Source organism: Siphateles boraxobius, unplaced genomic scaffold, assembly GCF_051911475.1.
Source record: "Siphateles boraxobius isolate OS27281-9 unplaced genomic scaffold, OSU_SipBor_1 29, whole genome shotgun sequence".
Lineage (NCBI taxonomy): Eukaryota > Metazoa > Chordata > Actinopteri > Cypriniformes > Leuciscidae > Siphateles > Siphateles boraxobius.
In genome coordinates, this window is record NW_027508908.1 from 17,619,517 (window position 1) to 17,644,587 (window position 25,071).

Here is a 25,071-nt window from a genome sequence, read left to right on the forward strand (position 1 = left end):
TGGGTAACATTATTTCAAATGTCTGACTTTGTTTACAGACAGTTTAAATTAGCGTTAATGTTAAATCTGCGTGCAGCATTGATGTTATGGTAATTATTATACTCTTACAATAATGCAGAAAGTAAAAAAACAAAAAAACAAAATATAAATTACCATTCTGAAACAACCTTTTGTAAGGGCGTTTGAGGAGGTGATTGGTTGTCTCCTGTCATCGCCGATTCGGGGTCTGAGTCCGGCTCGAACATAAAAGGCCGGATAACGCCTTGGTTACGTATGTAACCCTAGTTCCCTTTCATTGTCACTCTGAGTTACTTCGGATGACGACGAATGGGGTTTCGCTTAGAAAGCCTATCAACTTCGAGTATACAAAACAAGCCAATGTCACAGAAATGCCATGGGTCTGCGGAATTTGCATGGCGCAACTCCGCCCCACCTCGTGGGTATAAAAGGAGGATGCAGGCAACATGCAGATATGTTTTCGCTTCGGAGCCAAGTTAATTCTTCACTCCACAAGCCATCTCTGAACTGTCAGCTTTTACAAGACGAGCGAGACTCTCCGGTGTTGGTGTGGCAGCGAGTGCACACTTCCTGCTTATCTGTACAGTGGTTTGCCATTGAGTGTGTTTTCTCCCTGGGCGCTTCAACACACGCGGAGTTTATCCTCTCACAAAAGAGCTTGCATGCGGCACGTCTTTTTAAAGATGCCTCGCCCGTGCACTTCTGGTTGCGGTAGACTCGTGTCTGACTATGATGGGCATGAGCGCTGTCTAGTGTGTTTGGGCATTGATCACAATAGAGCAGCGCTCGTGGATGACTCATGTTCTCTCTGTGGGAACATGAACATCGCAACACTACGGTCAAGACCCTCCACCCTGTCCAGACTGAGGCTATTAAGCACATTCAGCCCTGACGGGCCCGCTGCTGCCTCCACCCAGCCGACTGGGCAGAGTACTCAGTCTGTTCGCCGCCCAGGGCGCCCTCCTGCGGCTCCCGCCCCTCCCACTCGGCCAAAGCAGCAGGCTTCACCCTGGCCCAGTCGTGGAGGAAGCCGCAAGAAGGTGCCCCAGCCCTCTCCAGCCCCGCCCCCCGCTAAACGCCGGGCCAAGCTCCTCTGTCTCAGAGTCGGATGACAGTGCGTTCCGTCCCCGGACCGTATCGCTCACTTCCCCCTCTGTCGCCAGACCCCTGGCAGAGCAGGCCCACGTGGAACGTTCGTCCTTCCCTAGCCTCCTCTGTCAGGACACGGTTAATGACCATGCCCCCACACCGGGCCGCAATGCCGTCCATGTCCGGGCCGGTTATTCTGCCTCGCTGCACCACCGAGGGGACGACTGTGGTTCACATGACCCTGCTGGCACAGTTCTTGGGAGCTTGGCTAGATCTTCCCAACCTGTCCTGCTGGGTCACACAAACTATCAGCACAAAATTTACTCAGCGGTGGTGGCTACCATCACTTCCGCTAGAGCATCGTCCACAAGACATGCCAACGCGTTGAAGTGGAACCTCTTCGTCAACTGGTGCTCTTCTCACCGAGAAGACTCCAGAAAATGCCGGATCAGTGTCGTGCTTTCCTTCCTGCAAGATGGGTTGGAGTGAAGGCTGTCTCCCTCCACCCTGAAAGTGTATGTGCTTTCGCGTTGGCTAGGTGCCTCCATGTGCATGGTTTACCCTCTGGGCGACCCCCACGTGTGTATTTCCACTGTAAGCCTTTCTGAGCATGTGTCTTTCCCCTTGGCCACCTTGCCACCTCTGGGGTTGAAACATTCCACCCTGTGGGCTGGACACCCCAGTGTTTTTTCCATTTGCAGCCCCCTCCGGGTCATATGTGTATTCTTAAGTCCCCAGTTTCTTTCCAAAACGCGATAAGCGCCAAACCTATTTTTAGCCTAAACGCATTAATCCTCTCCACTAATCAGAATTCGGTGAACGTTCTACGCAATCCAACACAGCGGCGCTCTGAACAGAGGTTTGTTTATGTTCATTAATTCCTCAAAATGATGATTTTTCAAGTCGACTATTAGTAGTTCATTTAAGCCATTAGTCATTGACTTCATCGACTCGCCATCTTCGCTCCAGATAACGCGCGGGCGCCTCCGTGTCCTGATTATATGTCTGCTATATTTGCTTCTTATTTATTTATTATTAATCCAGTCAATTTGTTGATGAAAAATTGATTAAAATGAAGATACAATTTATACAAAACGAAATTCACTTTAAAGAAAGGCTTTCTACTAAACAAAGCTTAATAAGTGGTCAAAATCATGTCTGACCCATTCCAAATGTTTTCTGATATATTGGGCATCTTATGATCCTATCGTACTCATCTCATGCGGTTCCCTTTTCATATAATCAACATAGATGAAATAAAAAAAAAAACATTAGCCTATATTATTAAACATAAATATGAAACATATGTTCAAGTTTTTTTTTTAACTTAGCCTATATTTAAGCATCACGCCGCTCCGCTTTGCTCACATGCTGTATAGCCTATACATGCATGTGTGTGTGTGTTTGTGTGTGTGTGGTGGAGGGGTGCCCATCACTACTTTTGAATATCGTTATCGTTATTGAATATTTTTAATAATTAATTTTTAATGCATATGTAGTGGACAAATTGGTCCTACTTGTTACAGGTTTGACACTTTACTAAAAATGACTCTGAATGTATTACTAAATAACTTATTGAATAGCTATTGATATCATTACTATTTTCAGGTTCTGCACCAAATGACTATTAGCCTAAATGTGTTACTAAATTTAATTTATAGTAATTCATAGAATGAGCCCCTGATTATATGTTGCATGCTCTCGTTTTTTTTTTTTTTTTTTTTTTAAAGACAAACCATACAGTTTTGGAAAAAATGGATGGATTTACAGCATTTTGGGGAAAAAATGGATGGATTTATTGCGTTTTGGGGGAAAAAAATACTTTTAATTTATCATAAACAATATTGTCGTTTGATTTAATAATCATTGTTCAACATGTTCAGACTGAGCCAATAAAACATGTTAACAGGATAAATTGAATATTCACAAAATGTGTGGGTCTAGGTAAAAAATTAAATTTTCCTGAAAACTATTGAAATGGATTTATAGCGTTTTGGAAAAGAACTCCTCATATATTTACATACAAAAAAAGCCCAAGTGGCTCCCTTTTCGTCATTTTCAATTGTGTGCAAACAACTGAATTAGCAACTTTTCCCCATTTATTTACATTGATAAAATGTTGAATGGTGCATCATCATACTGTACCCAGTAAATTTGTCACTCAGCGTGTTACAATTTAGCAGTAAATGCACACTGTTTTGTTATATGGAAGAAATAAAGTCAGGTTGGGTGCAACATGAGGTTAAGCAAATGATGAGAGAGCTTCATTTTTGTGTGAACTTCTTTAGAGTGATCAAGATATAATGCTGAAAATGGGACTTTAATACATGTTGTTGATTGTACTGTTCCTGCATCATAAAAAATAAAGCAAGACCCCATTTTTAAAACCGCAGTACAATAAAGACCAGCACACTAACAGAACCACAGGATGTTGAGAGTGTTTTATGGATGGTGAGACAGAGCAGTGCAGCATATTTTCGATGATTTGTCGACTAGAGGAAGAGGGCTGCCTGTGGCACAACTCTCCACAGGGAGTCAGAGCTGAGAGAGAATGCTATGCAGATGATTCCTACCGGATCCTTGCGCACATATTTGACAGCCAGAAAAAGAGAAAAAGGGTAAAAATCAAGAAACTGCCATAGTTACTTAATACGTGGGTTATTATTAACTGATTAGTAGGTTTCAGTTTGTATTGCAGTTGTTCTGCTGCAGTTTAATTACATGACTAAGTAATACTTATGAACAACTTATATTGTAATAGTAATTAATGGTGAAGAGCTTTTAATTACTTATAAATGTTTATTTATATAATGCATGTAACAATGCATGTGTAAGTGATAGAAGAAAGAAAGATGTGTTTTGAAAGAAAAAAAAATAGTTTTCTTTGCCTTTCGTTTCATAGTGCGACAGCTTTGAGAAAAAAAAATAATATGACAGATTGTACTTATTGGGTTTTCGCTGCAGATGTAGGGTGGTTTTCAGATTTTTTGGAAATAGGAAGTATTTTTTTTTTTTTAATTCCAGGTCTTAGTCGTTGTTGTAGTTATAGCATTTTTAGAATGTGTGTGTGTGTGTGTGTGTGTGTGTGTGTTTGTGTCATGATCGTCAATATAATACAGGAAGCAGTTGCAGGTAAACTCAGGTCTTTATTAAGACGAGGAGAACAAACAGAGGGATGACACGGGCGTGGTCAGGTGGCCAGGGACTTCGATGGTCAGTGTGAGGAATCCATGAAGTGAAGTGATGACACAAACAACGATCCAACACCAAGACGACGAATCCACAGGAACTCGAAGACGGGAACAGCAGGAAGACAAGACTGGAACACCACGTATGAGACATCAAACAACGATCTGACAAAGGGAATGAGAAAACGGTGAGAATATATAGTGTGATGAGATCGGCTGCAGCTGGTGATGAAATGATGATCAGCTGGAGCGGATCAAGGAATGACACTCATTCATGCCCACTACACACGTGCTCTCATACAACAACATAAACACGAGACTGGCAGGTTAATGCGAAACACGGGCTTAATCTTTGAAACATGAAAAACGGGGTGAACCCTCCTTTACGCCGGGGGTAAACTAAGACGGATTGTCACCGGACTAATGATCTTGGTGACAGTGAACGGGCCAATGAATTTGGGAGCAAGTTTATTAGAAACGGATCGGAGAGGAATGTTCTTAGTAGAAAGCCACACTTTCTGACCGACGACGTATACGGGAGGCTTTGACCGGTGGCGATCGGCCTTAGCCTTGGTGCGCGGCCCCACTCGGAGTAGAGTCTCACGGGCTCTAGTCCATGTGCGGTGACACCTCTGGATTAAGGCGTGGGCGGAGGGGACCGCGACCTCGGATTCCAGACTGGGAAAAATAGGTGGCTGGTAACCTAAACTACACTCAAACGGAGATAGGCCCGTGGCCGACACTGGTAACATATTGTGGGTTCAATCTTTTGGCGGTTCTGATGTACTCTAGGTTCTTGTGATCGGTCCAGACGATAAAAGGTACCCCCGAACCTTCTAACCAATGACGCCATTCTTCCAACGCTAGCTTGACTGCCAACAACTCCCTGTTACAAATGTCGTAATTGCGTTCGGCTGGGGACAATAGATGAGAAAAAAATCGCGCAGGGATGCATCTTGTCGTCTGCGGGAGAGCGCTTGGACAGAACTGCTCCTACCCCTACCTCTGACGCGTCGACCTCCACCACGAACTGACGTGAAGAATCAGGAGCAACGAGGATGGGAGCTGAAACAAAGCGGCTCTTGAGTTTGGCAAAAACACAGCCTCGGCTGTATCTGACAACCTGAATGGAGTTCTGGGGGAGATCAAGGCAGTCAGAGGCGCGGCTAGTTGGCTGAAGTTGCGAATAAAACGTCGATAGAAATTGGCGAACCCCAGAAACCTCTGTAGGGCCTTACGGGAATCTGGACTTGGCCACTCTACCACAGCCTTTACCTTCTCAGGGTCCACACGCATTCCCTCAGACGAAATTATATACCCTAGGAAAGGAACAGACTGTGCATGAAAATCACATTTCTCCGCCTTGACCAAAAGCCCATTCTCTAACAACCTCTGAAGCACTCGTCGGACGTGTTGCACATGTTTCTGGAGAGACGAGGAAAATATCAATATGTCATCCAGGTAAACATATATGAACTGATCTATCATGTCTCGTAACACGTCATTGATCAGTGCCTGGAAGACTGCTGGGGAGATGGACAGCCCGAAAGGCATGACCAAGTATTCAAAGTACCCCCTGGGGGTGGTTAAAAGCAGTCTTCCATTCATCCCCCTCCCTAATGCGAACCAAATGATAAGCGTTACGCAAGTCCAATTTCGTGAAGACGGACCCTCCCTGCAACCTCTCGAAGGCTGAAGACATCAATGGCAAAGGATAAGTATTCTTTACCGTGATGTTATTCAACCCCCGATAATCAATACAAGGTCGCAGAGACCCGTCCTTCTTCCCCACAAAAAAGAAACCCGCCCCCGCTGCAGAAGAGGAAGGGCGGATGAACCTGGTTGCCAGAGAATCAGAAATATATTTCTCCATAGCCTCCCTCTCGGGGACTGAAAGCGAGTATAACTTGCCCTTAGGCGGAAACTTACCTGGCAGTAAATCTATGGCACAGTCATAGGGACGATGCGGAGGAAAAGAAGCAGCCCGAGACTTACTGAACACTTCCTTCAGATCTGGGTACTCCTCGGGCACGTTAGACAAATCCCCTGCTTCCTCCTGAAACACAAAAACAGGCACAGACGGACAATCAGACACCAGACAAGACTTATGACATTCCTTGCTCCACTCCAGAACAGCTCTTTGATGCCAGTCCACTCGGGGGTTGTGACGGATGAGCCAGGGGTGTCCAAGAACGATGGGTGCTAGGGGTGAATCCAATATGTAAAAAAAAAAAGTCTCTGAGTGATTGCCTGAAGTGATGAGGGTGATGTCTTCAGTGGTGAATGAAATGGTGGGAAGTTCTTGACCGTTTAATGCGTGTACTGCAATCTTCTGTGTGAGTGGTTTAAGGGGAATCTGAAATCTGTGTGCAAAAGTGCTGTCCATAAAATTACCTTCAACCCCGGAGTCAAGAAGTGCTTGACAGTCTTGCTGGTGAACTGACCATCTCAGTCTTACCGGGAGGAGGGTAGATGTGGATGAGGTCTTCTCGGCGGAGATCCCACCCGTTAGTAGCCTCATACTTACTATCGGGCTTGGCCTTTTACCGTGCAGTTGTAAGCATAGTGTCCCGAACCTCCACAGTATAGGCAAAGGCCCTGGGACCTCCGCCTTTCCCTCTCCTCCCGGGAAAGCTGAGCTCGACCCACCTGCATGGGTTCGTGATCGAAGACTGGGCTGACCACGTCCCTGCCACTGGACCGTTGACCCTCGACTCCTCCTGGAGGTCGGATGGACGAGACTCTACCTCCGGCTTTGGTAATGCGAGTGACCACCCTCAGGGCCAACTCAATAAGTCCATTCAATGTCGTAGGGAGGTCCAGGGTGTAGATCTCCCTCTGGACGTGGTCAGCCAATCCATGCAGGAACATGTCCCACTGCGCCGCCTCGTTCCATTGACATTCGGACGCCAGGGTGCGGAACTCGATTGAAAAGTCCGAGACCGACCTGTCACCTTGAGGTAGGTCGGCCAACACCCTAGCAGCCTCTCTCCCCGCGACGGCTCGGTTGAAAACTCGTCTCATTTCAGAGGAGAGTGTCTGGAACGAGGCACAGCAGGGATCTTGATTCTCCCACACCGCCGTCCCCCATAACGCCGCCTTCCCGGTTAACAGGGTTATAACAAACGCCACCTTGGCCTGTTCGTTATTAAATGTCCTCGGTTGCAGCGCGAAATGCATAGCACATCTTGTCAAAAAGGCTCTGCAGTAGGCAGACTCACCCGCATAGGATTCCGGAACCAGTAGGCGTGGTTCAGAGGGTGCAGGATTCACTGGTGGTGTGGGGGGAATTGCTGGTGTGGGTGGTTCAGAGGGTGCAGGATTCTCTGGTGGTGTGGGGGGAATGGCTGGTGTGGGTGGCGCAGCGGGAGCCCGAAGAAGTTGGATCTGTTGGGTGAGCTCGGACACCTGCGTCACCAAGGCTTGTACCGCACGACCCGTGTCATTTAAATTTCTCTCTTGTGAATCCATTCTTCTTACGCTGTGTTGAAGGAACTCCTCCAGTGTGGTAGATGACCCACCTGCTGCTTCCATAGTTGGGTAAGATCGTTCTGTCATGATCGTCAATATAATACAGGAAGCAGTTGCAGGTAAACTCAGGTCTTTATTAAGACGAGGAGAACAAACAGAGGGATGATACGGGCGTGGTCAGGTGGCGCAGGGACTTCGATGGTCAGTGTGAGGAATCCGTGAAGTGATGACACAAACAACGATCCAACACCAAGACGACGAATCCACAGGAACACGAGGACGGGAACAGCAGGAAGACAAGACTGCAACGCCACGCACGAGACATCAAACAATGATCTGACAAAGGGGATGAGAAAACGGTGAGAATATATAGTGTGATGAGATCGGCTGCAGCTGGTGATGAAATGATGATCAGCTGGAGCGGATCAAGGAATGACACTCATTCACGCCCAATACACACGTGCTCTCATACAACAACATAAACACGAGACGAGAAGGAAGCAATGAATTTGTATACCGTGACAGTTTGTGTGTGTGTGTGTGTGTGTGTGTGTGTGTGTGTGTGTGTGTGAGAGTGAAGCATGAAGATTTTGGAAAGACAGCCAATAGTTTACCGCAAAATTCACATCACATGTTGTCATCTCTCCCTATCATCAAACTGTTCCCATCAAAACTAAGAATATAATATCCTTCATCTTAAAAATGATTTAAATACCAAGATCCATGGGCATTGGAATCATTGTATACGGGTGGGACAAGACCCACTCACTTTTTAAGACCAATGATATTGGACCCACTCACTGTTACAGTCTCCAATTCAGCACACACTGTATGTCTGTTCACTTTTTGCCATCAGTCAAATCCATTCCACTTGAGGAATGCCCATAGACTGTAAAACAAATATGGATGTAGTGTCCGTGATGTCACCCTAGGTTTCTGAAGTGTATTTTTGAAGCATAAAGTGGGCGGAGATGGCCGTCGGCATCTTGGCAGCACATCACTCCCGGATAACAGAAAATGGGCAAAGAGGCAGGATATGGGTAGAGCTGAGGTGCCTGATTGCTGAAACTAAGCCCGCCTAGCTCGACATGATCAAGTTAGCTCAGGCTATATGCTACTGGCAGTACCATTTCAAGGGCTGTGCCAAGTGTGTGACCGCACAGGGCCTTGCACTAAAGTGACAGCTGCCTTGATGAAGCCAATAGTTAAAGTTCACATTTTTAGTTAAAAGACATAGCTAAAAGTGAGACTATGTGTGTCATAATGTTGAATTATTCTGCTAGTTAAAAATGTATAATGCAGTAACTTACAATATTGATCTGAGCGAGTGTGTGACAGTGATTCATGTGCATAAATGTCAGTCAGCCAATTCCTAAGTTGTTAAAATGTATAGTTTGTATTAATTCAAATTACTTTAACATTCAAAAAAAGACATGTTCAAAATCCAAAGGTTGATTGTATTGGTAGAAGTCTCACTTACTACAGGTCACTTTTTTTCCAATACTTCATGTATTTACAGTAAACAACTATTTCTTTAGGACATTTCTGTAATGTAATTAAAAATATATATTTTATCATGTTTCAAAAGTTGTAGTTCCTATTAACCAGACTGACTTACAACAGGTGCAATAGTACCAATAGCTCCCTGTATGCACAGTAGACAATTTGTTTTTTGTTTATTTGTAAAAAAACAAACATTATGCCTACTGTAATTCACCTTACGTTTTTTTTTTTTTTTTTTTATGTCCCAAAGCTTGTGGTAGGTTTCTACTGACCAGACTGACTTATTACTGGTGAAATTGTGCCAATACCTTCCTGTAATTCTGCAATTCACCAAATGGTTTTTATTTTTATTTTTCTAATTATATTGTAATAAATTATACATTTTAACCACTTGGTGGAATTGCCAGACGTTCCCTTAAGGGTTCCCTTAAGGAGCATGCGTTGTTGGTAGCGATTTTGAAGTGATATTTTATATCGATATACAATGGTTACATACTGTTAAAACTAATCGTAGTATTGATATATTAAGACTGCCGACTCTATAGAACAATGGCAGGGAAAACTCATTTTACCGAAAGCCCTCTAGTGTTCGGGAGCATTTCCGTTGTGTTGCGGCTTTATTTCGTTGTGTTGTACATTTTCCGTTGTGTTGTGGCTGATTTCCATTGTGTTGTACATTTTTCATTGTGTTGTGGCTCATTTCCGTTGTGTTGTGCATTAATTTCGTTGTGTTGTGGCTAAATTTCGTTGTGTTGTGAATTTATGTTTGCTTTTTAAATTTCGTTGTGTTGTGCACCGTAGAAATCTCCAAATAGCAATGAAATTGTCAGACATCTATTAGTGCATGATCACAGAGGAATCCAACTGAAAAACAGCGCTGGTTGTTCTGTCGATACTTGACAACGAAGAAAATCCAAAGGTGTGGGCGAAGGTATAATGTGTGCATTAAAATGTATTATACCATGGTCTGGATGAATACTCAATTCTGATTGGCTGCAGGGTGTCCATTAAAAAATGATAGAGGACACCTAGTAAAGTAGTTCTGGTGAAACTGCCTGTTTACCATTCGAAATTAATAAATAAATGTGCTGCCTACAACAGCTGTGAGTAAACAGACTTTTCAACATGCAGTCAAAGTATCCGTTAACAATTTGCTCTATCAAAACAAACATCTAACGTTAGTTAGATATTACATAGCCTACTAATACAACAATGAGCGACTTCATTATTTCTTTTAACATTTATGGAGAATATGACAACTTTGACGACTGGGATGCTGCTGAAGAAAGAAAAAATGTAAATAAAACTGCCCGAAATGGGCAGTAAATACACTCAGAGACTTTATTGTTCAAAAAGAAATGGACTCCAGCTTTGAAAATTACACCGCTGCTGCTCTGAATGAGACCCTGCGGGAGTTTTACGCAGCTGTCCAGACAACCAAGGCAGGAGGAGAGTACAGCGTTTCAAGCCTAAAGAGCCTGAGAGCCGGTATCAACCGCCATATAAGGGAATTCAATATTATTGAAAATAAATTCAAAATTAATTGTAAATAAAAAAGCTAGCATGTAGGCAAATGACCCTCTCTTTGATCTGATTAATTTATTGCCCTCTATAAGCGCAAATCGCTGGAGCGCAGAACTAATTGTTTTTTTTTGTTGGATTGTTGTTTGATTAATTGTTTTATGTGTAATAAAAAAATAACTATGCCTACCTTTGTGTTTCATGAAAAAAAAAATGCATTTTTGAACCTGAAGGGTTCTACAAGCTGAGCGGACTATAAATATCTCCGGTTGCTAAATAAACCGTCAGACAAGTTATTATTTGTAAAAACTAGATTTAGCCTAATTAAAATCTAAACTAAAGTTTTAAAAATGTTTTATTTGGCAAGTGACCATGGTATAAGCGGGTTAATGCCCTCCGAGGTGTCCATTGTCAGGTTTTAATGGACAGGTTTTAATGGACCTCCGCTGCGCGTCGGCCGGTTCACACCTCGCCGTCGGTCGTCCATTAAAACCTGACAATGGACACCTGGTCGGGCATTAACCCTTACTGAAATAATCGTGAAAAAAACACAAACACTGCAGAGATGGCAAATTCAGCGGCTGGAATTATCTGAGGTGACGGCTAACAGTAGACAAACTGCTAGTGACAGCAGTGGCAATCCAATGTCAAGTGACCACACCCTTAATTATGCAGAACTTTAAGGCTTAATATAATTTAAACGGATGAGTTATAAAAAAAAAAGTCACCCCCCTCACAGTTGTCATGAAGGGCAAAATTAGCTATATAGACCAAAACGTACTTGGTTACATAATGTAACCTTGGTTCTCTCTAGAACCCCTCATTACAGAAGACTTTGCATACTATGGATCCAGCAGCCGTGTATCATCTCACCTCCGAGATTCCAGCTCAGGCAACTGTGTTAGCAGTTAGCAGTTGGAGATCACACACTTCTCTTGCGCATGGGTGATGATGGCGCCGCTGTGCGTGGCTCGCCGTTTACCTTCGTTGGGATTATTATTGTTGATTTGCCTGCTTCTACTGTTTGTCACTCGAAATGTGTCACCGCTGCTGGTGTATGACCGCCTGACTCTATTAAGTATTTGTAACTCTATAAAGAAAGTGCCGATCTACGGCTCTGTCGGTCAGTTGACAGATACGCCGCCGCCTTTCCTTGCGTCCATACCTGCCTATCTATGGCGTCAACCCTACCTGCCATTCCACAGAAATCGCCACAGGAGACCCGGTAAGAGGGGCGGAATATGTGTCAGGCCCAGAGCTTACCTGACATCATCCTCCACCCGTGATCGGGGTCATCCGTGTGTTGAGTCTTCAGCTGGGTTCATCGGCTGTAATCTGCGTTCTCTGGCATGCAGTTATCGATGGCTCCGATCGACTGTACCGGGCTCCGAGTGCCCATCTCCCCGCTACTGGAGCAGGGAGCGATCCAAGCGAGGGTGCGTGCTTGGGAATCTTCGCTCGCTCAGTCGTGCTTCCCAACGGACTGAAAGACGCTCAATTCATATGGCGCTGATCAACACTAGGTCACTTACAAAACAGACTTTTATATTGAATGACTTCTTTATGACAAATGCTCTGGACTTTTTGTTGTTGATGGAAACATGGCTGAAACCAGGTGATGACAGCACCTTCTCGGAGCTCCTCCCCCCGGCTGTTCTTTCTACAATTCCCCACGAGTGTCAGGGCGAAGCGGTGGTCTGGCCACGCTCTTCAAAGATGAGTACAGATGCAGGTTATTACCTGCACTTGGTTATAATAGTTTTAAACTTCAGCTGTTTGTGGCTGATTTAGATTCTCCTGTATTATGTGCAGTTATTTATCGCCCACCAAAGCTAAACAAAGATTTTATGCATGATTTTTTAGCTGATATTGTTCCTAAATATGACAAGCTTTTGGTTTGTGGGGACTTCAATATCCATGTGTGTTGTCACTCAAACCCACTTGCTCATGATTTTAAAACTCTTTTGAACTCTTTTGGCCTAAACCAATGGGTGGAAGGGCCGACACATCATCTTGGCCACACTTTGGATCTCATTATCTCACATAGGCTTTCAGTTTCATTTGGGGAAATAACAGAATCTGGAATTTCAGATCACTTTCCTATTAGATTTGAGATCAGTGTTCTACCACCCGCTAGTAAACCTGTCTCCTCAGCCTCTAGACGCCGCCTAATCACACCCTCTTTAGGTGTAGAGTTCGCTTCTGCGTTTATGGGCTCACAGTTTTATGCAATGAATGGTCTGGTCTCTCCTTTCTCCCCAGATAATGTTTTCTCTGCGTTTCATTCCACAAGCACTGAAATTCTAGACTCTATTGCCCCTTTTCGGACTAAATCTATTGAACCTAAGGTGGATCCCTGGTTAAATGTCACCACAAGGGCTCTTAGGCAACACTGTAAACGAAGGTGGAAGAAGGACAAACTATTTACATTGCTGGGTTTATTAAGGGACACCCTAGCCTCATACCAGAGGGCTGTGAAGGTGGCGAAGATGCACTATCTTTCTTCGGTCATAACTAGCAGTTGCCATTAACCTAGAGTTTTATTTAATACCATTAACTCTGTGTTGAATCCATGTACCTCTGATCAGACAGAGGTTTCAATTAGTACATGTGAGAAATTTCTCGGTTATTTTACTGACATGGTAGCATCTGTCAGGCCAAACTGCAGTGCTAATTGTAATGTGTTTGTTCCTACTGCTTCTGTGCTTCCTGCTTTTTTTGAGGATTTCTAGCCAGTTTCGTTTGCGCTGCTTTCTGAGGTAGAGCAACACATGAAACCCACCTACTGTTCGTTAGACATTGTCCCAGCCAGGATGGTGAAGGAAGTTTTTAATAGCGCCATTGGGTCGAGTTTGCTCACTTTAATTAATTCTTGTCTGAGTCTAGGTTTTGTCCCAGCTGCATTTAAACATGTTGTGTGTCAGGCCGCTACTTAAGAAGCCAAATCTTGACCCTTCAGTATTATCTAATTTTAGGCCAGTTTCTCATCCGCCTTTTCTGTTTTGAAAAAATTTGTTTTTATAGAGTTACAAGCCTTTATGCAGAAAAATTCTGTGCTTGAAAATTTTCAATCGGGTTTTAGATCACGTCACAGTACTGATTCAGCACTGCTCAGAGTACATAATGACATTGCCTTGTCTGTGGATGCTGGGAATCCTGCTGTTTTAGTGCTTTTGGACCTCACAGCGGCGTTTGATTCGGTGGACCACGCAGTCCTCCTATCTCGCCTCTAGCATTTTGTGGGCATTCGAGGTTTGGCCCTTCAATGGTTTAGCTCCTACTTAGCAAATATGAGCTTCTCAGTTATGATTGGTGAATGCTCCTCTTCAGCTGCTCCTCTTTCTTGTGGGGTACCCCAGGGTTCAATTCTTGGCCCAATCTTGTTTTCTTTATATATGTTGCCGTTGAGGTGTATTATAGGAAAGCACAATCTGTCCTTTCATTGTTGTGCTGATGATTTGCAGATTTATTTGCCTTTAAAACCGAATGATAGTGTCACACTTGACTCCCTACTTAGTTTTATTGATGATATTGAGTTGTGGTTGTCACAAAATGTTCTTAGTTTAAACGAAGCAAAAAATGAGTGTATCATCTTCAGTAACCCAAATGGTTCAGCTGTGAGTTTGGGGGCACTGGCGCCATACCTTTAGCCAGCTGTCAGAAATCTGGGGGTTATTTTTGATTGCAACATGAAATTTGACAAGCAAATCAGCAATGTTGTCAAAATGAGTTTTTTCAGCTTCATCTTCTAGCTAAAGTTAAGCCTTTTCTTAACAGGCATGATCTAGAAAAGGTGATGTAGTGGGGGCGTGGTTCAGCCAGGTCTGCAGCAGGAGAGCGGGGGCGGAGCCGTTCCTCGGTACCTGGGTGCAGGGACAGGAGGAGAGGAAGAGGAAGAAAAAGAAGAAGAGAGAGAGGATGATGGCAGGCTTTCACCGACCCCTGGACACGCCACCAGCTGGTCCTCCGCCAATTGGATGGCCTGATTCAGCGACGTCGGGCGGTGGCACTGGACCCACTGCGCAGTCTTTTTGGGCAGCCTTGCCACGAACTGCTCCAGTACCACCTGATCGATCACTCCCTCGACGTCGCGTCCTCCGGCCATCAGCCACTTGCGGCACGCGTCCCGGAGCTGTTGTGCGAAGACGAAGGGTCGGTCAGACTCCCCGAGTTCCAACGACCGGAACCGCTGTCTGCTTTCCCCAGGGGTCCGACCGACCCGCTGGAGAACGGCGTGCCTTAGGTCCTGATAGACCAGGATGTTCTGGACTGGCAGTTGTTGTGCGGCGATCTGCGCTTCCCCGGACAGCAGAGGAATCAGCCGCACTGGCCAGTCCGTTAGGGGCCAGCCCCCAGCCTCGGCCGTCTTCTCGAACAAGTCGAGGAATGCCTCCGGATCGTCTTGAGGTCCCATCTTTTGTAACGGTATAGATACGGCCGAGGCCGAAACTGGTGTTGATGGGGCGGCCCGACCCTCCCGGTCCATCCAGCTCCGGAACAGCTCGCGGTCCTCTTGTTGGGCCCTGAGGAGCATCTCGAACCGTCGTTCCTGCTCCTCTTTGACATCCAACAGGGCCCGGTGTTGTTCCTGATGGAGTCCCGCGAGCGCGTGGATGATATCCTCAAGTGGCGACGGAGTAGATCTGCCGGTGGCTCCTTCTTCCATCCCGGGTTCCGGCACCAGTGTAACGATGTTCGGTTCAGTATCGTGGGGATGGAAGAAGACAGAGGTCGGTGTGGCTGGGTCTGGTACACTTTATTTAGAAAAGTAAACAAACGGCAAGAGAAAGTTGTGTGGCAGCGCCTTCACCATAGGTCAACTATAGCACTCAGAAAGGGAAATAGTCCATAAGAAATGCTTTTCGCTCAGTCCGTTTGTGCACCAGATCCTAGTCCTTCTCTCTCCCTCAGCTCTCGCACCCAACTGGCTTTTATCTGGTCTCCCCACGCCAATCACTGTAATCAGAAACAGATGTTCGTCATTTTGCACTTGACCCAGTGCTTTAAGTGGGCCGCTACGCGCCGGTACTCAGTACCGCCACTTCCAAATATAGCTCTTGAGCGTACCGCCACCTCTCCGTGCACCCAGAACGTGCTTTTAGCGTACCGGTACGCTCATTTACACATCTGTTTTAATCCTTTGGCTGCGCTGCCGCTTTTCAGAGCGCCCTTCACAATGCACGCTTCCTAATTCGTCCCACCGAGAGCAGGGACTACATTACCCATACACCCTTGAGTTTTACAAGTGAAAAGCGCATGCGTCGCTTTTGCCGCTGTCAGTGTCAACCAACGTGGTCCCGAGAGGGGGACATTCTAAAACGCTTAACGTGGCTTACTGTACTAAGACAGGGATATTGAAAGACCAAACTCGGTACACATCATATTATTAAACCATACTATGTATAAAAAAATCAGATGATCCCAGAATATGAACGCAACGCGTTTAATTACACATTAAGCTATTTCCTCCCATAGAAAACTGTTATAAGAAAAACGCTTAACGTGGCACTGTAGGCTACTAAGGCAGTGATATTAAAAGCCACGTTAAGCGTTTTCTTATAACGGTTTTCTATGGGAAGAAAATGCTTAACGTGTAATTAAACGCGTTGCGTTCATATTTTGGACTCATCTTATTTTTTATACATAGTATGGTTTATTAATATGATGTGTACTGAGTTTGGTCTTTTAATATCACTGTCTTAGTACAGTAAGCCACGTTAAGCGTTTTCTTATAACGGTTTTCTATGGGAAGAAAATGCTTAACGTGTAATTAAACGTGCTGCGTTCATATTCTGGGCTCCTCTTATTTTTTTTAAACATAGTATGGTTTATTAATATGATATGTACTGAGTTTGGTCTTTTAATATCACTGTCTTAGTGCAGTAAGCCACGTTAAGCGTTTTTCACGTTAAGCGTTTTAGAATGTCCCCGGAGAGGGAGTGTGAAACGCGCAACCATTGCTGCTCGGTTAAAATACAATGAACACTATGGTTATTATGTTTTATAATATATTTTATGTACATTTTGTTCAACATTTTTTCAATACAATGTTCAGTAGCTCTTTCTACAGTAGCTCTTTCTAAGGTTATTTTTTCCAATACCCTTTTGCACATTTTATTTATGTTCAGTAGCTCTTTTCACAGTAGCTCTTTCTAAGGTTATTTGTTCCAATACCATTTTGCACATTTTATTTAAGTTCAGTAGCTCTTTCTACTGTAGCTCTTTCTAGGGGTATTTTTTCAATACCCTTTTGCACATTTTATTTATGTTCAGTAGCTCTTTCTAGCTCAAGTAGATCCATAAACTAATAAAAGGATGTATAATTTTTTATAAGGTCGTCTGTTGACTGCTGTATATAAAAGTCAGCAAAAAAAAAAAAATAATAATAATAATAATAATAATAGAGTACCGGCACCTCTTTTGGGCCACTTAAAGCACTGACTTGACCCACTTACTTACCGCTCGGCTCCGCCCCCGCTCTCCTGCTGCAGACCTCGCTGAACCACGCCCCCACTACAGGTGATTCATGCTTTTATTAGTTCGAGGTTGGACTATTGTAATACTCTTTATGTTGGTTTAAATAAAAGCTCCATTGCACGACTTCAACGTGTGCAAAATGCTGCTGCTCGGTTTTTAACAAATACACCTAAGCGTGCACACATCACTCCCGTCCTCTACAATTTACATTGGCTTCCAGTGCAGTTTAGAATAGATTTTAAGATTTTGCTGTTCGTTTTTTAGGCCCTAAATGCCCTGGCCCCGGAGTATTTGACTGAGATTTTAAAGGTGCAATGTGTGATATTTCTTAGGATCTATTGACAGAAATGCAATATAAGATCCATAACTATGTTTTCAGTGGTGTATAAAGACCTTACTCAATGAGCCATTATTTTTTTATTACCTTAGAATGAGATAACCTTAGAATGAGATATTTATATCTAAATAGGCGCGGGAATCCCCTTCTATGAAGGTCGACATATTGTGACGTCATGTGTCTACCGTAGCCGAAAGCGAACAAACAGCGCTAAAGAAACCTCATTGCTTGACTTACTACTCTCTGCTGCTGACTCAGACTCAGACGACGACATCTTTTGTCTTACGTCGGCCACCGTAGCTTCTCATTCGAGTTTGAAAACCGAGGGATAGACCGCGAGTGACTTGATGTTTGCAATTCGCAAAACTCACCACTAGATGCCGCTAAAAATTACACACTGCTACTTTAACCCTGTGTGAGCACAGCTGGTCGTTACGGTCTTCAAACCAGTTGGTTTTAGAAGTCCCAAGGTCAAAGTATAAGCGATGGGGTTATCAGGCGTTTGCAGTTGCTGACCCGAGACTCTGGAACAAGTTACCCCCTGATATCCGTACAATTACGGATGAAACTATTTTTAGGTCTAAACTTAAAACCCACCTGTTTAGAATGGCTTTTAATACGCAGTAGTGGTGTGACAATTTCCCTGTTTTTGTTTCTTTTCAATTTTACTTTTCTTTTTTTGATTTTACTGTTATATGTATTTATTGTATGATATGTTTTATTTTGTTTTTTTTTAAATGAAGCACTTTGGATACCTGACGGTTGTGTAAAGTGCTATAGAAATAAAGTTGATTGATTGATTGATTGATTAGCATCACACCAACTCCAACGCCTTACGTCTGTCACGGAGGAGCTGGTTAAGACTTTGCAAGCACTTCAGCTAACCATACCACCACCAACCACACCACCGCCAAACCCATCAGTACCTGAGTCTCAGCCCATCAGTCCTATTATGAACCCACGCCTGTCTTTACCGGAGAAATTTGATGGCTCACCGGACAAATGTAAGGGATTTATGCTACAATGTTCTCTGTTTATGGATCAACAACCACTGTTATACACTAATGACCATAGCCACGTGTCATTTATTTGCTCCCTGTTAACTGGCCGAGCTCTAGACTGGGCTACTGCAGTATGGGAGGGAGGAAGCTTGACATTCCCCTCCTCCGCCAACTTCCTTAAACAATTTCGAGAAGTATTCAAACACTCTGCTGGTGGAAAGGAGGCAGGTGAACAACTGCTCGCTCTCCGTCAAGGGAAAGAAACGGCAGCTGAGTACTCTCTCACTTTCTGCACACTCGCAGCCCAGACTGGTTTGGGTAACGGTCCATTGAAGCTGCTATATCGTAAGGGTTTATCGAGTGAGCTTCAAACTGAACTGGCTTGTCGCGATGAAGGAAGAACGCTAAAACAGTTTATCGATCTAACCATCCGCCTCAATAACCTACTGCGCTCACGACGTCATTCACGACACTCCTCCATTCAAACATCTGCCTTCGCTTTCGCCCCAGAATCTGAACCGATGCAAGTAGGAGTCACTCATTTATCTACGGAGGAGAAGGAACGCAGAATGCGAAACCACCTCTGCCTATACTGAGGGCTATCTGGTCACCTGAGAGCCAACTGTCCCACTCGACCACCCACCAAAGATACCAAGGTGGTGAGTCCTTCTTCTAATAGCTTAAATGTATCCATCTCTCTAACTAATATGAATGTCACGGTGGAGACGATGGCTTTAATCGACTCTGGGGCAGCGGGAAACTTCATTGATATCAACTTTGCTAATTTTCACAAACTTCCTCTCCTTACATGTGGATCTCGGTTGGCAGTGGTGGCGTTAGACGGGCGTCCTTTGGGCATAGGACTGGTCAAATGCATTCGTCTCTTCGCCATTGATCCACCACAAAACCCGGTAATTCTTATCCTGGCTTCAGAGACACAACCCTCACATTTCTTGGACCACCAAACAGATTCAACAATGGTCAGAACCCTGTCAAAAGGAGTGCCTGCAGTTCCCACTTCATGTCACAACCCCTGAATCTCCTTGCTCATCAGAGACCCCGGTCATATTAGACCTTCCAGCAGAGTATCAAGCTCTCTCTGAGGCGTTCAGCAAATCAAGAGCCTCTCAACTGCCACCACATCGATCCAGTGATTGTGCCAATAATTTGCTTTCTGGAGCCATGCCAACGAGAGGCAGAGTATTTCCCCTATCACAACCTGAGTCTGAAGCTATGAAAGCATACATTGAGGAGGAGCTGGCCAAGGGCTTCAATAGACCCTCCACCTCTCCTGCATCAGCCAGGTTCTTCTTTGTCAAGAAGAAGGACAGGGGTCTACGACCATGCATTGATTACCGAAGTCTCAACGATATCACAGTTAAATTCTGTTACCCACTGCCTCTGGTTCCAGCTGCCCTGGAACAACTTCGTACTGCTAAGTACTTTACCAAACTCGACCTCCGCAGCGCCTATCTAATTCGCATTCTGGGTTACATCATCAGCTCAGAAGGGGTCACTATGGACAATAACTAGGTCCAATCAGTGTTGAACTGGCCTCAACCCACGACCGTGAAGGAGCTGCAGTGATTCTTGGGCTATGCCAATTTCTGACATTGGCTAGAGGGTGCCAAAGTTCCCTTCACTGTTCTCACAGCTCACCGTAATCTGGAATATATCCACTCAGCCAGAAGACTCAGTCTGTCAGGAACCAGTCAGACACAACACCCTTCACCACACAACGATCACTCTCCGCAGAATACTAATCACCTGCACCTGTTCACAATCAGTAAGCCTCATCAACCCCTGCATAAAAGCACTCACCACAGCCTCAGTCATTGTCAAGCCTCAAACAGGAACAGACCATTTACCGTCGCACGAAGTCTCTGATGCTGCCAACACCCGTCAAGTTACGTATACTCACCTATTGATTACTAACCTCTGTGTCCTTGTTCCGATGTTCCCAGAATCCTCGCCTGAATCCTTGTATCCTGAGACCCTGTATTCCTCCTGAGTTCAACTTGCTCGTGGCTGCATCAATAAGAGAAAAGACAAGTATCATCGAACTGTGTTTGTTTGTCATTGGATAAACTGAAGAGGATCTATTCACCTGGAATCCGTCCCACACCGTAATCTTCACCGAATTCACCCTTGAACTTTGAAAGACTCACCGTTGCACTTTAGTCACATTAATAAAGCTTTGTGTTGATTCACCTACCTCTGTCTCTGTCCCTATATCCTGACACAATCCCCGGCAGACAAGATGGTCATTATTCTTCTCACGCTTCTATTTTAAAGTCACCTATAGACCTGGGTCCAAGAACTGCAAAACCAGTGCTCTGTCAAGACTACATGACTCTTCATCATCTCAGAGAAACTTCAACTAGACTGTCATTCCTTCACCACTAATCGTAGCTCCAGTCCAGTGGGAGATCACCGAGGCTCAATCTATTGATCCCACGCCACCGAATTGCCCCAATGATCGAACTTATGTTCCTCATGACTTTCGTCAACGGGTCTTACATCTGGTTCACAACTCCCCCAGCTCTGGTCACCCCGGGATTACGGCATCGCTTCAGCTGGTGTCTGCACGCTTCTGGTGGCCATCCCTTCAGGCTGACACCATCGCATTCGTTCAACAGTGTCCAACTTGCAATATGTCCAAATCATCTCACCAACGTCACGCTGGCTTGTTACAACCTTTGCAGGTTCCTCAGCACCCATGGTCTCATATTGCCATTGACTTTGTTACTGACCTCCCCAACTCCAGGAACTTGCCGACTCATACCCTTACCCAAACTACCCACAGCCTTTGAGACCGCAGAGGTGCTCTTAGAACAGGTAATTCGGTTCTACGGACTCCCCGAAGACATTGTTTCAGACAGGGGTCCGCAATTCACGTCACGAGTCTGGAAATCCTTCTGTCAACAACTTAACATCAACGTCAGCCTCACCTCCGGTTACCATCCACAATCCAACGGTCAGGTAAAGAGACTCAATCAAGAGATAACCCGTTTTCTAAGATCTTACTGCCATCAGAAACAGAACGATTGGAGTCGGTTCCTGATATGGGCAGAGTACCCCCAGAACTCACTCCGCAAACCTTCAACCGGTCTCACCCCATTCCAGTGTGTTCTCAGCTTCTAACCGCCCATGTTTCCCTGGTCAGGAGAACCCTCTGAACTCCCTGCTGTCAATGACTGGCTAAGCAGGAGTGAGAACACTTGGAATACTGTTCATCTAAAACGAGCTGTACGACGAACTAGGGAACAAGCCGACCGTCGAAGAAGGGAGGGACCTGAATATGCACCTGGACAATGGATCTGGCTCTCCACTAGAGACTTATGACTCCGACTGCCAAGCAAGAAATTAAGTCCCAGGTACGTGGGTCCGTTCAAAATACTCAGACAAATCACTCCAGTTTCATATCATTTAGCTTTACCTGCCAATTATCGTCTCACCCACTTTTCATGTCTCACTGCTTAAGCCAGCCGGTGGTCCCAGAGGAGAGAGGGACCAGGATGAGGTCCCTGACGAGAGAACCCCTCCCATCATTGTGGACGGCGAGGACGCTTACCCGAAAAAAAGAAATTCTGGATTCTCGAAGCCGTGGACGAGTGTTGCAGTATCTAATCGATTGGGAAGGATATGGCCCAGCGGAAAGATCCTGGGTCAATGCCCATGACATCCTGGATCCCACACTTGTAACTGAATTTCACCAAACTCATCCAGACAGACCTGCACCACGTGCTCGTGGACGTCCGGAGCCGCTCGCAGGGGAGGGGCTCTGTCATGCATCAGACCTCTGTGGTCTCTTTAATGGCCACCGGAGGCGGAGGGCACCTTCACCTGAGTATTGACTTTCCCGGACTCCATTTCCCATGCACCCCGTTCAGAGACTTATCACCTGCACAGGTGTTTTCCATTATCCGCTCTACTTAAGCAGCACTCACACTCATACTCATTGTGAAGTCTTGTTTTTGTCCTGGCTGACATTTCTAAGCGTTTACCCTGACATTATGTGACCCTTCTGTGTATGATCTTGGATTGTTTTACCACTGTTGATTCTCCGATGCCTGCCCTTGTGATCTTGCTCTCTGGAACTTCGATTGCTTTGCTGCCTGCCCTGACCCTTGCCTGGTATTGTTTCTGTTTCTGCTCAGCCGCTGATATTTCTACCACTGTTGTTTGAACCTTGACTTTACGACCCTGATCTTGATTATTAAAGATATCTGCAAATGGATCCACATGCTTCCGACCCCTCATTACAAGTTCAAGCTGTCTAAGGAACTGCAGTTCACACAAAAAAAAAGAAAATAATAATAATAATAATTATTAGTTTTACCAAATCTTCTCTTTATCTTGTTAACAGGTAATCTATAGCCTAAAAACTTTATTTAACAAAAAATAAACTTCTTTACTGATTGTGTCATCAATTACTCAGCCTTATGTTGTTCCAGAACCACATCTTCAAAACACAAATGAAGGTTTTTTAAAATAAACAATCAGATATCAGAAATCAGATATGGTAAATGGAAGTTCAAACTCTTTAGAAGATTTAAATGATTCATATTTATTACCAGTAGAGGCTCCTGGCCATAGATTTAGGTAGGGCAGATTTTTTGTCTTAGCGCTAGTTTAAGATAAACATTTTAGTTTAGTTTATTTGTATAGCTTTTAAAAACAATGTGAGTTGGCCAAAGTGCTTTCCATTAAAACAATATTCCAACAACACCAATAACGAAAATAAAAAAAAACAACACCAAACCAAAAAAAGACAACTAGAACTCAAGACTCCAGTAAAACAAGGTACAATCAACTGCTAGCTCAACCGTAAGCCTGGGCAACATTTAATGTCCTAAGGCAGGTTATTCCATAGGCTGGGTGCAGCAACAGAGAATGTACAATCCCTTTTGGACTTTAGACAAGATTTAGGTATTTTTAAAAGTAATGTTTGAGATGACCTCAATAGCCTTGTCATCTGATAAACCTGGAGAAGATAAAAAAATATATTCGGGAGATAGACCATGCAAGGTCTTAAAAACAAACATTAAAACATTAAACTGGACCCTGAAGCCATCCTTCACCATAGAATGTACATGCTTATCAAATTTAAGCTCAGAATCAAAGATTACCCCCCGATTATTTGCTTTCTTTTGTACATTAGAGACAAGACAGCCTAAACAATCAAGTATGTGTGTGGGTGACCTAACGGAGCCAAATACTAGACATTCTGTTTTAGCTTCATTAAGTTGTAAGTGCCATCCATAATTGAATTTCACTCAAGCAATTCATCGAAGCATTTAATGCAGTGACATCATCTGCCTTTAATGGAAGATATATTGTACATGTTACCACACAGCCTTATTTGTAAAAAAAATATATAATTTTGCATATCATGGTTATGCAGATGACACTCAACTGAAGTGTCATCTGCATATGAATAATATGCAACATTATTTTTTGTGTAACTCATTTGCTACGCGCCATTGGACTTGTTGACATACGTGCTTCAGATGCAATCACGCAGGGGCGTTCACAAAGCGTCGTAGACACAGCGCAAGTTCCCTCATAAGGGAACTGCCTGAGATTCTCAGATGGCACCTGTTATAGATTGGCTGTAGATTGACTGTTATGGACGTACTGTAATACAAGACCATGTATAACATTGTGTCATCGTACCAGGGCTGTTTAAAAATCCTTTGAAAATTACCTCATGTCCCAAAAGTATTTAATTGCTATATTGTGCAATACCTTTGTAATCACAAACTTTTCAGAGTAGTTTACATAAATTAGCTTGACTGAACCACACAACTATAATTTCTTGAAGATTAGCATTAGGAATAATGCAGCTCAGTCCCCAAAGGAGTCATCAGTCACATGCTTGAGATACATCAAGGAAATCTTGAGAGAATTGCTGATTTAGACATATACCTATAGTTTGTGGTCCCAGAAACCTAAGGTGTCATCCATTAGCTAAAGAAAACCATTAACATCAAACCCATTCGGCAACTTAAATACTCACAGGGCCTCAACACACCATATGCAAAATATTTCTTCATTAATGTCTCATTAATCTCCTGAACAATGTGTCATTTTGTGACAAAATGCTTCACAGTATGCCACAGCCCTAGGATAAATGACTCGGAGTAATTAGACACAGCCTTACAGATCATCTTTAATCAAAATATGTGTACAAACTACAGAGGCACCATACTTTCTCAGCAAGGGCTGGATGGAAGGGAAGGAACCGTCTTGGTGGTGGTGGGGAGGATGGAGCGTCAGCATCTGCGAACTCAGACATATGTAAGTACCTATCTTATATACCACTAGAATAAGAACACGATTGGATAGATGAGAAGGTAATGAGTGACGTAACAATTGAGTCTTCCCAGCAGATCTTGTGCTAGAGCTTCATTTCACATTCTCCATATGTTTTAGTTTGCATTGAACAGAACTATGGATAGGC